A 10573-nucleotide genomic window follows, 5' to 3' on the forward strand; every position below is an offset into this window, starting at 1 on the left:
GTGGAACGATTCATGGAGGTATTTATGGATGATTTTTCAGTTTTTGGTTCATCTTTTGATGATTGTCTTCACCACTTGTCTCTAGTGCTTACAAGATGTCAGGAAACAAATCTGATTTTGAATTGGGAGAAGTGTCACTTCATGGTAAGACAAGGAATTGTGCTAGGCCATGTTGTTTCAAACAAGGGAATTCAAGTGGACAAAGCCAAGATAAATATCATCACAAATCTACCACCCCCTTCCTCTGTTAAAGGAGTTAGAAGCTTTCTGGGCCATGCCGGATTTTATAGAAGGTTCATAAAAAATTTTTCAAGCATTTCAAGACCATTGTGTAATCTCCTTGCTAAGGATGCTGTTTTTGAGTTTGACGAGATTTGCATGGAAGCCTTTACGACTTTGAAGAAAGAGCTAACTTCAGCCCCTATTATCATAGCTCCAGATTGGTCTTTACCATTTGAAATAATGTGTGATGCCTCTGACTTTGCTATTGGTGCAGTTTTAGGTCAAAAGAAGAACAAGCTTCCCCATGTGATTCATTATGCAAGTCGGACCTTGAATGATGCCCAACTCAATTACTCCACAACAGAAAAGGAGTTGCTTGCTGTGTTTTTTGCTTTAGAAAAATTTCGTCCTTACCTTGTTGGTTCTAAAGTAATTGTTTATTCTGACCATGCAGCTCTTAGATACTTGCTCACTAAGAAGGATGCCAAACCTCGCTTGATCCGATGGATTCTCTTGCTGCAAGAGTTCGATTTGGAGATTCGAGACAAGAAGGGATGTGAAAATGTGGTGGCTGACCATTTGAGCAGAATTGTGGTTGAAGAGCAAGGAGAAGCTGTACTACCATTGAATGAGACTTTCCCAGATGAACAACTATATGTTGCCCAAGTCAAAGAGCCATGGTATGCTGATTTTGTTAATTATCTTGCTTGTGGTGTTCTTAGAAATGATCTAACTTATCAGGACAAAAAGAAGTTCTTTTCCATGGTGAAACATTATGTCTGGGATGAACCTTTCTTATTCAAGCATTGCCCAGATCAACTCATTAGAAGATGTGTTCCAGAAGAAGAACAAGAAAGCATCCTTAGGCATAGCCACGAATTGGCTTGTGGAGGCCACTTTGGAGCCAAGAAAACAGCACTTAAAATTTTGCAATCAGGTTTCTTTTGGCCTACTCTATTCAAAGATGCATTTAATTTTTGTGTTAAGTGTGATAGGTGTCAAAGGATGGGAAACATAAGCCGCAGGAACGAACTGCCATTGAAGAACATACTCTTTGTGGAACTCTTCGATGTATGGGGTATTGATTTCATGGGACCATTCCCATCTTCCTTTGGTTATACCTACATACTTGTTGCTGTTGATTATGTGTCTAAATGGGTGGAAGCCATAGCCACCAAAACCAATGATCATAAGGTGGTCCTGAAGTTCTTGAGGGACAATATTTTCACAAGGTTTGGTACTCAAAGGGCTGTCATTAGTGATGGAGGCAGCCACTTCTGCAACAAGCTATTTGAAGCACTCATGAAGAAGTACAATATCACCCACCGAGTCTCTACACCATATCATCCTCAAACTTCTGGTCAAGTAGAAATAAGCAACAGAGAAATTAAGCAGATCCTAGAGAAGGTGGTGAATAGTACAAGGAAAGATTGGGCTGCCAAGCTCAATGATGCATTATGGGCTTATAGGACTGCATATAAGACTCCCATCGGAATGAGCCCTTATCGTCTTGTGTTTGGGAAAGCCTGTCACTTGCCAATGGAGCTTGAACACAATGCTTTTTGGGCCATCAAGAAGTTGAATTTTGATCTGGACAAGGCCGGCCATGTTAGAAAGTTTCAGCTCAATGAATTGGAAGAAATTCGACATGAGTCCTATGAGAATGCAAAGCTATACAAAGAACGTACCAAGAGTTACCATGACAGGAACATTCAACGGAAAGAATTCACCAAAGGTATGTCAGTTCTTTTGTTTAACTCACGTTTGCGTCTCTTTCCAGGAAAATTGAAGTCTAGGTGGCTTGGCCCATTCACCGTGGTCAATGTATCTCCCTATGGAGCTGTGGAGATTCAAAATCCTAAAGATGGCTCGACTTTCAAAGTAAATGGACAACGCTTAAAGCCATTCTATGAGGGAGTGTCAGTTGGAATTCAAACTGGTCATGTGGTGGATCATCTTCCCTTCGCACAATCAAGTTAGCTAATGGCATAATGTCTTGCCAAGACATTAACTAAGGCGCTTCTTGGGAGGCAACCCATGTGTTGAAGAATAAGGTGCTTGGTAGCGGTCGACCTAATCGCATCAAGAGGGAGTTTCTCTAATACTTTGTCTTAAACTTTGCCCTTATTATTCACATGTTCTCACTCATCTTTGTTATGCTTTAACATTGAGGACAATGTTCAATTCAGGTCTGGGGGGGAGGTTTTCAATTTTTGTTGTTCATTTGTGTTTACAATTTTCGTTCGCTTGTCACAATTTTTTTTTTATATTTTATTTAAAAAAAAAAATTTATAAAACCAATGCTATGGAGCTGCCATTGAGATTTTCATATCAGAAATTTTACACTTCACAAAGCTTTTGCTCTTAGAATTCTGGTGGCTAAAGTACCATGCTCAGATTCTTGAAGGAAAATAGTGGAGACTACCCTAGTGAGCTATTTCGAGCCTAATTGCTTTCTTGAGAGGGTTTAAAGTGTTTCTATTCCTCATCTCTACTTATTTTCTTCAATTCACTCTAAATGATCTCATTGTTCCATTTTGGTTGAATACTAAGGATGATTCTCTTTGCAGATATCAGGTGCGTGCTCTCACCCATGAATGAACTCATTGAAGTGATGCTAGGCTCTGCATGTATAACCATTTTATGTGCTTTCTTTTCACCCTACCCATTCGTGTGTTCCATCAGCTCTCTTGCAGCCAAACACTACAAGCCTTTTTCTTCTATCACCCTCATAATTCCCCTAACTTTGTATCTCAATCAGAGATATTTAACCTATTATAGCCATACCCTATAGCTTAGAAATATACCAAGGTGTGCCAAGATAAAGTTTGAAGCAAGGAGGTTGCTGCCACATGCCCAAATGTAAATTGGTGTGAATCTATGCAAAAAAAAAAAAAAAAAGATAAAGAGAAAGTGTTTCGATTTGATCTAAATGTGAAATATAAAGTCTATGCCAGATGATGCTATGAAGTTGCAGCCATACCATTCTAAATCAATGACACCTTGCAGATCAATGAAGAATGCAACCTTGGTATGTTCTTAAGTTAGTTGTGTTCCTTCCAATTCTTCCACTTCCCTTAACCTTAGCCTTTCATTACAACCTTGTGAAAGACCTAGCTGATCTTTGAGGATGTATTCATGGGTGCTGGTATGTATGTGTGTATCTCTACTCTTAGTATTTGATTCCCTTCATGAGATCTAACCAAATATTGTGCTTCTATTTCATATACTCACTTATGCTTGTTTGAGAGAATAAAACCATAGGTTCTGAGTGATTGAGTGCTAGATGTGAGAATTAGAGTTGAAGCATGTTCTTCCTTCAAGATTTGAGTATGTTTACTTTGAAGCCGTGTGCCTTTGAGCTATAGCTTCCACTTTACACACTTATTGATCATCTATCTTGGCAACTCTATGGTGTTGGATGCATGATTAAAGTTTTCTTTCATTAGTTGTTTTCAAAGTTAGTTTTCTAACCTTTTGGTGTTAGAGAGTCAGTAAAACGTTTGTGGGTATCGTTTCTGTTAAACCCTCAGGAGACACAACTCTTCCGATTAGGGATGCCGAGAGGTTTAAAGGCTTGTTGCATATGCACATTGCAATCGAGTTACCTACAGAAGTGGTTTAGTTAACTTCTTGTTTTTTTTTCAACTTTATTCTCTTTTGTTTTGCTCGAGGACTAGCAAAATCTAGGTCTGGGGGTATTTGATCAGTTCACAATTGTATATCATTTTGTACCCTTCTTGCTTATGATTTGGTTATGTTATTGAGTCAAGCGTGTGCTTTTAATCCCTTTTCTGTTTATCATTCAGTTCATTGGGCTCTAGGTAACAATGGTGTCTTTGGATAAGAAAAGATGCAAAATGGTGCAAAAACGAGCAGACTGGGTTAGCAACTCATTTCGGCCTTAACATCTTCCTCCGAACTTGGATTTGCCCAAAAAAATTGTGGTTGGAAAGATGAGAGTCTGAACTTCAAGATGGACTACTCAAATGCATCAGATAATGAAGTTGAGCCCAATTCGTGAGCCCATATGCACACCAAGCTCAGGATTGAAGTTTCCAGTTGTTGAGCCTTGGATACTTTCTTTGAGCCATGTGACTCACCACAGCTTTCCTTGACTTTAGACCTGACATGTTGAGCAATTAAGGGAGGCAATTAAGGGAGGTCTTTCCAGCAATTAAGGGAGGTTTTTCCATGACTTGAGACCTGACATGTTGAGCAATTAAGGGAGGTCTTTCCAGCAATTAAGGGAGGTCTTTCCTTGACTTTAGACCTGACATGTTGAGCAATTAAGGGAGGTGTGTCAGCTACTCAAGTGCAGAGGAGTCACTCCATTCACCAATAATTCACTCCAGCCATCCTATATCACTTCATTCAGCCCAAAATCAGGGGGACAACTCCAACAAGCCTTCCTTCCATTTCCTACGAATTTGTTCTTTCTCTGCCATCACCAACCACCCAAACTCATCCCAAATCACCTCTTTAGTTGCCATACTCTAGACATGAGAAAGTTCTTGGAGTAGCATTAGACGTGGAGAAGCACCTGGAGAAGCCTTGGAAACCACAAGCAACTTCAGAATTGGGTTTTCTACTCTTATTGCATTCAATATGTTTTCTCATTTTTGCTTAAGTTTCATTTCCATTATGAGTAGCTAAATTCATAACTAGGGCTATGATGTAACCTAACATGAATATTCTGGGTTTATAAGTTGAAGTTTTGAGTTTCAAGTTTGATTCATGATTCATATTCCTATTCTTTATGCTTATCAGTTAATATGCTTGTTTGGATGATTGATCACCATTAGAACTTGTATATTAGCTACCTTGGTTTGAATCAAGAGTAGACACCATGCTTTGATTTGAATTGAACTATGAATAAGAAAAGTATGTATGGACATTCGACAACAGGGATTAGATACATGCTTGGTTGTTTAAATTGTTCTTCTATGCTTAATGGGTTCCTAATGCTTAATTTAGATTAGACAACAAATGATCAAGTTAGGGAATTAGGAGCACAAGGTTCAGGACCAGACACCATGGCCTAATCATACTTTAGCTAGAATCAATCTTTGAATCCGAATGAGACTTGTCACTTGACTCCTTATAACCCAGAATTGAATTGTTATGGTGAATCGAATGCCCTAGTCTCCCAATCTGTTTTCCAGCCTACAAAAGTACTCTTTGTTACATTTGTTCACCTTGCTTTTGTTTGAAATTTCGTTTGCCTCATTTGTTCAACAATTACAACCACTCTTGCTTTAAATTCTATTTTAGACTTAACTTCCTACTTCCTTGAATTTGGTAATCTAAGTACATAACTAATTTAACTTCTCAGTCCTCATGGGTACGACCTCGTACTTGTCTTGCTATACTACTAATTGGCCCGTACAATTGCGAGTTAACATTTTAACAACACCAGTTGCATTTATAGACCTCATGAACAGTGTTTCGGCGTTACTGAGATCGCTTCGTGATTGTGTGTATAGATGACATTCTGGTGTTTTCTAAGAGCCAGAAGGCACATATGAAACCTTTAAACGTTGTGTTGAGGACTCTGAGAAGGAGGCAACTTTATGCCAAGTTCAGCAAGTGTCAACTTTGGTTTGACAAAGTTAGTTCTTGGGGCATGTGATATCTGCAGAGGGCCTTTATGTTGATCTTCAAAAGATTGAAGCAGTAGTAAATTGGCTACGGCCGACCAGTGTTACTGAGATACGGAGTTTTCTAGACTTAGCTGGGTATTACCGTCGTTTTGTGGAAGGGTTCTCCACCATAGCAGCACCTCTCACCTATTTGACAAAGAAAAGAATTAACTTTGCGTGGTCAGATAAGTGTGAAGAGAGTTTCATCGAACTCAAGACCAGGCTGACCCAGAAAGAATCAAACTTGAGGCAAATAAGATGGTTAGAGTTGATAAAAGATTATGACTGTATCATCAAGCATCACCCAGGAAGAGCTATTGTTGTTGCAGATGCGCTCGGTAGGAAATCCTCAGGATCAGTAGCTTATCTCCGAGGGAGGTATGGGCCTTTGATGATAGAACTGAGGAAGCTCAGAGTTGGGCTAGATACGGATAATCAGGAAACACTGTTAGCCACTCTCCAGGTAAGACCCGTGCTAGTAGAATAAATACTCGCAGCTCAATCTCAGGATCCTTTAATTTGCACGCTGTGAGTAGAGGTTACAAATGACGACAGAACGTATTGTTCTGTAAGAAATGATGGGGCGTTAAGGGCAGGTAATAGGTTATATGTCCCTAATGATGAAGTTTTAAAAATGGGTATTCTTGAGGAGGCCCATGAGTCAGTGTTTGCGATGCACCCTGGAAGCACAAAAATGTATCATACTCTGAGAGAACACTACTAGTGGCCTTTTAGGAAGAAAGAAATAGCAGAGTATGTCAGAAGGTGCTTAATTTGTCAGCAAGTGATAGCTGAGTGACAGAAACCATCAGGGTTATTGCAACCACTTCCGATTCCTGAATGGAAGTGGGAGTGACTTACAATGGATTTTGTGTTCAAACTTCCCCGAACACCGAGTAAGCATGATAGAGTATGGGTAATCGTGGATCGACTCACCAAGTCCGCTCTTTTTCTGCTGGTGAGAGCCAATTATAGTTTGAACAAACTGGCTAAGATTTTCATAGATGAGATCGTGAGACTTCATGGAGTACCAGTATCCATTGTTTCAGATCGAGACCCACGATTTACTTGCCGTTTTGAACTAAGTTAAATGAAGCTTTTGGAACCCAATTGCAGTGTAGTACTACATTTCACCCCTAGACAGATGTTCAGTCTGAAAGAAAGATTCAGACTTTAGAAGGTATGCTGAGGGCTTGTGCACTGCAGTTTCGAGGTGATTGGGATGAGAAGTTACCACTTATGGAGTTTGCCTCTAATGACAGTTGTCAGACGAGTATCGAGATGTCTCCATTTGATGCCTTGTATGGGAACAGTGTAGAATACCTTTGTATGAGGATGAAGTGGGTAAGTATAGGTTAGAGGTGTCGGAAAGATTAGTAGAGAACACAGAAACATATTGGATTAATCAGTGAAAGACACAAAGTGGCCCAGGGTCGATAAAAGAGTTATGCAGATAATAGAAGAAAGATCTTCAGTTTGAGGTTAGTAACTGAGTATTCTTAAAAGTATCACCTTAGAAAGGTGTAGTGAGATTTGGGGAAGCGAGGGAAACTACGTCCTCGCTATATCGGACCCAATGAGATTATAGAGCGTGTGGGCCCAGTAGCTTACAGGCTTACTTTGCCTGCAGATCTATCATGATGGCTTGATGTTTTCCATATCCCCATGCTCATAAGGTATATTTCCGATTCTTCCCATGTGTTAGAAGAACAACCAGTAGAATTGGAGGCTGATTTCACTTATAAGGAGCAACCAGTTCAGATTTTGGATTGGAGGTGTTTAACTTTCAGAGGAAAAAGACTACATGGTAACCCGAGTAGTAGATGCGGGAGCAGTCCCTTCCCCTCTTCGAGTAACAGGTACGTAAATTTCGAGGACGAAATTTTTTTACGGGGGTAGATTGTAAGAACCCAAAACAAAAATTCATATTTAATTAGTAATTTATTGTGAGGAAAGACAATTTTGCCCTTGGAATATTTTATTAAGAAAAAGTTGACTATTTGACCAAAAAAGAATTTGACAATTCCACTTACGCCATTGCGTAGAGCGCGACGAAACGAGTCCGTAGACAGGGAGTGGACTTGAACGGAGCGGTAACGAAGAAAATACGGTTAAAATACCATGAGGGGTAAAACGGTAATTTAGAAAAAAATCAGATTTTTATCCCTTCTCTCTCTCTTCTCCCTCAGTTTTCTTCTCTCTCTCTCTCCTCTCTCGCAGTTGCTGCCGTCGCCTTCCAAGGATCGCCGTCGCCGCCACGGAGCACCACCGGCCACGAGACCGGTCTTGTTCGAACCGCCATCATCCCCTCTTCCTTCTCCGACCATTCTCCGTTCGTGAAGCCGCCGGCGCTGGCCGGAAATCACAGAAATCCGACCGGTGCTGACAGAAATTTCAACTCGCTCGTTCTCCTTCAATTCTCCCCCAAATTTGTCCAGTAAGGTATGGATTCCTACCTATTTTCCATGCTATAGCTGATGGTTGGATAGGTTTGCATCAATTTTGATCGTAGATAGCCCAGTTTTCAAATTGAAATTCGGCTGAGTTTCGGCCTCCGTGTTCAGCCATTTTCGGTCAGTTTTTAGGGTAGGTCCAAGAACAAAAGTGGTTCCAAATATGGTGTTATACCTAGGATAGCAGTTTGGAGCCGTGGTTTTGAGATTTTCCGGCGATGCGTAATCGCTTTGGACACCCATCGCTGCCGGCGCGTGGGTGAGGGTAGTGCAGTGGCACTGTGTCTTGATGCGATCCTTAGGTTGTCACGAGCGCGTAGAAATTAGCGGATCTCAATTTGGATACCATTTGAGCCTCGAACGGATTTTTCATATTGTGCAATTTTTGGGTTCGATATTGTTGAGTCGTTGGATCGTACTCAATTTCAGATATGTTATTCTACATAATTCCAGGATCGTGTAGGATTCAACGGATTGTGAATCGGAGTCCCGGCTACTCCGAAATCGCGAACCCTAGGGTTAAGGTTTAGAAATTTTGTGATTGCACGATCGTGGTCAATCCGATCGTCCAATTCAGACCAGACTTGCCGGACATGGTTACTTAAGTGTGAGGAACCTATAGGAACACTCAGATTCGTAATTGGAGGTCGTGGACCCCACGAGGTTCCGTATGGACCAATATGGCAGTTTATCGCTTAGTGAAGTCTCAGGTCTTTTCAGACAGTTCTAAACATATGAAATGCGTAAGTGGGCATAAGAATGACTTTAAAGTTAGTGCACGCACTTCTAGGAGTCGGGGGTCAGGGTTGTAATTAAATACTTATACCGAGCAGTTTTATTAATTAAATATTCATGGTGGTTTAATCAGGCAGACCCGCAGGAGGGACCTTCAGAAGGTCTAGCTAGCTCGGACCAGGAGTGAGTGGACTTTTCTTTTATTAATGATTTTATGCAAATGAATTTCATTATTTGATCTTGAATAAGTTTTATTGAGTATGATTTTTCCTAGCATGATTTGTTGAATTTAAATATCTTTATGTATGTGCTACTTAGTTGAATATGCTAAAGAGATATGGAAAGTAGAGATTGAGATTTATATCAGATAAAATGGCAGCAGAGTTCCAGATTTAACAAAAATTCAGATATTTATCAGAATTTTTCAGAAATCTTATATTTTCTTAAGCCACCTCAGGTACCCAGTTACAGAACAGGTTGCCTTCAGTATATGTTGCCTTCAGATACGATGATGTCCACGGACATCCAGTTTATCTTCAGTTTTGTCAGTGCACTTGACATTTGCCTCACGAGTTTCGGGGACGCCGGGACCACGAGAGCCAAGATTGTATATTCTTATGCAGGTTATGTAATCAGTTTTACATAACTGTTTTTACAGTGGGGTTTAGTATATTCTTATGCTGTTTTCTGAACCTTTATTTTTGTCCACTCACATTTTTTTGAATGTTTTGCGCCCCCAGGCTGTAGATGTGCACAGGAATCCACAACTGGGCCAGTTTTCCGTCTTCCGCGCCTTTCTTTTGTTATAGCAGTTTTGTTTTGTAAAAGGATTAACTCCTCTGTAAATTTTTAGTAATTGCTCTGATATTTGCCCTAGATTGAGAACTGGACTGTTGAATTGTATATTTAAGTATACTGGCAGTTGGTTGCTTAAAAATACATGCTCCTTTTTGACAGTGAAATTTTGGGATTGAACAAATTACAGGGGAGACTCTGCCGAATTTTCAGTAGTAGTCAAGGTTAAATTGAAAATCAGTTTTAATTGGAAGGGCAAATAGGTCAAGTGTGCCCGACATTCGCCAAGTGTCGGACATGCACAGGGTCCGACTCAAATCCCAAAGCGGAATTTGGATCGGGTCCTATCAGTCATCATTAAAAACTCTCTCTAAATTTTCAGTTTTTGTCCATCTCTTCAAGATATATTGATGTGGCAAATAAGTGAACCACATAGTCTTCAAAAATGCCAAGATATGTCTACATGTGATTCATTGACTCTCAAATTTTTTGCAACTACACGAAGTAAAAACCAATTCTTTTTCATGAACAATTTCTCGCACTCTGGAACCATGGTCATTGTTTCTCCTCTTAACTTTGTACACACAATAATTGGCAGTCTCACTTGTCAACCCAACCATATATAACAAACTGCACCATAATTCATCTTGAAATTCATAGAAAATTTTACGTGTGTAAGTCCCAGCCATTTGATTTTCCATCTCTAGTGGCAATTTCAACACAGGT

The sequence above is a fragment of the Prunus dulcis genome, chromosome 6, assembly GCF_902201215.1.
Source record: "Prunus dulcis chromosome 6, ALMONDv2, whole genome shotgun sequence".
NCBI lineage: Eukaryota > Viridiplantae > Streptophyta > Magnoliopsida > Rosales > Rosaceae > Prunus > Prunus dulcis.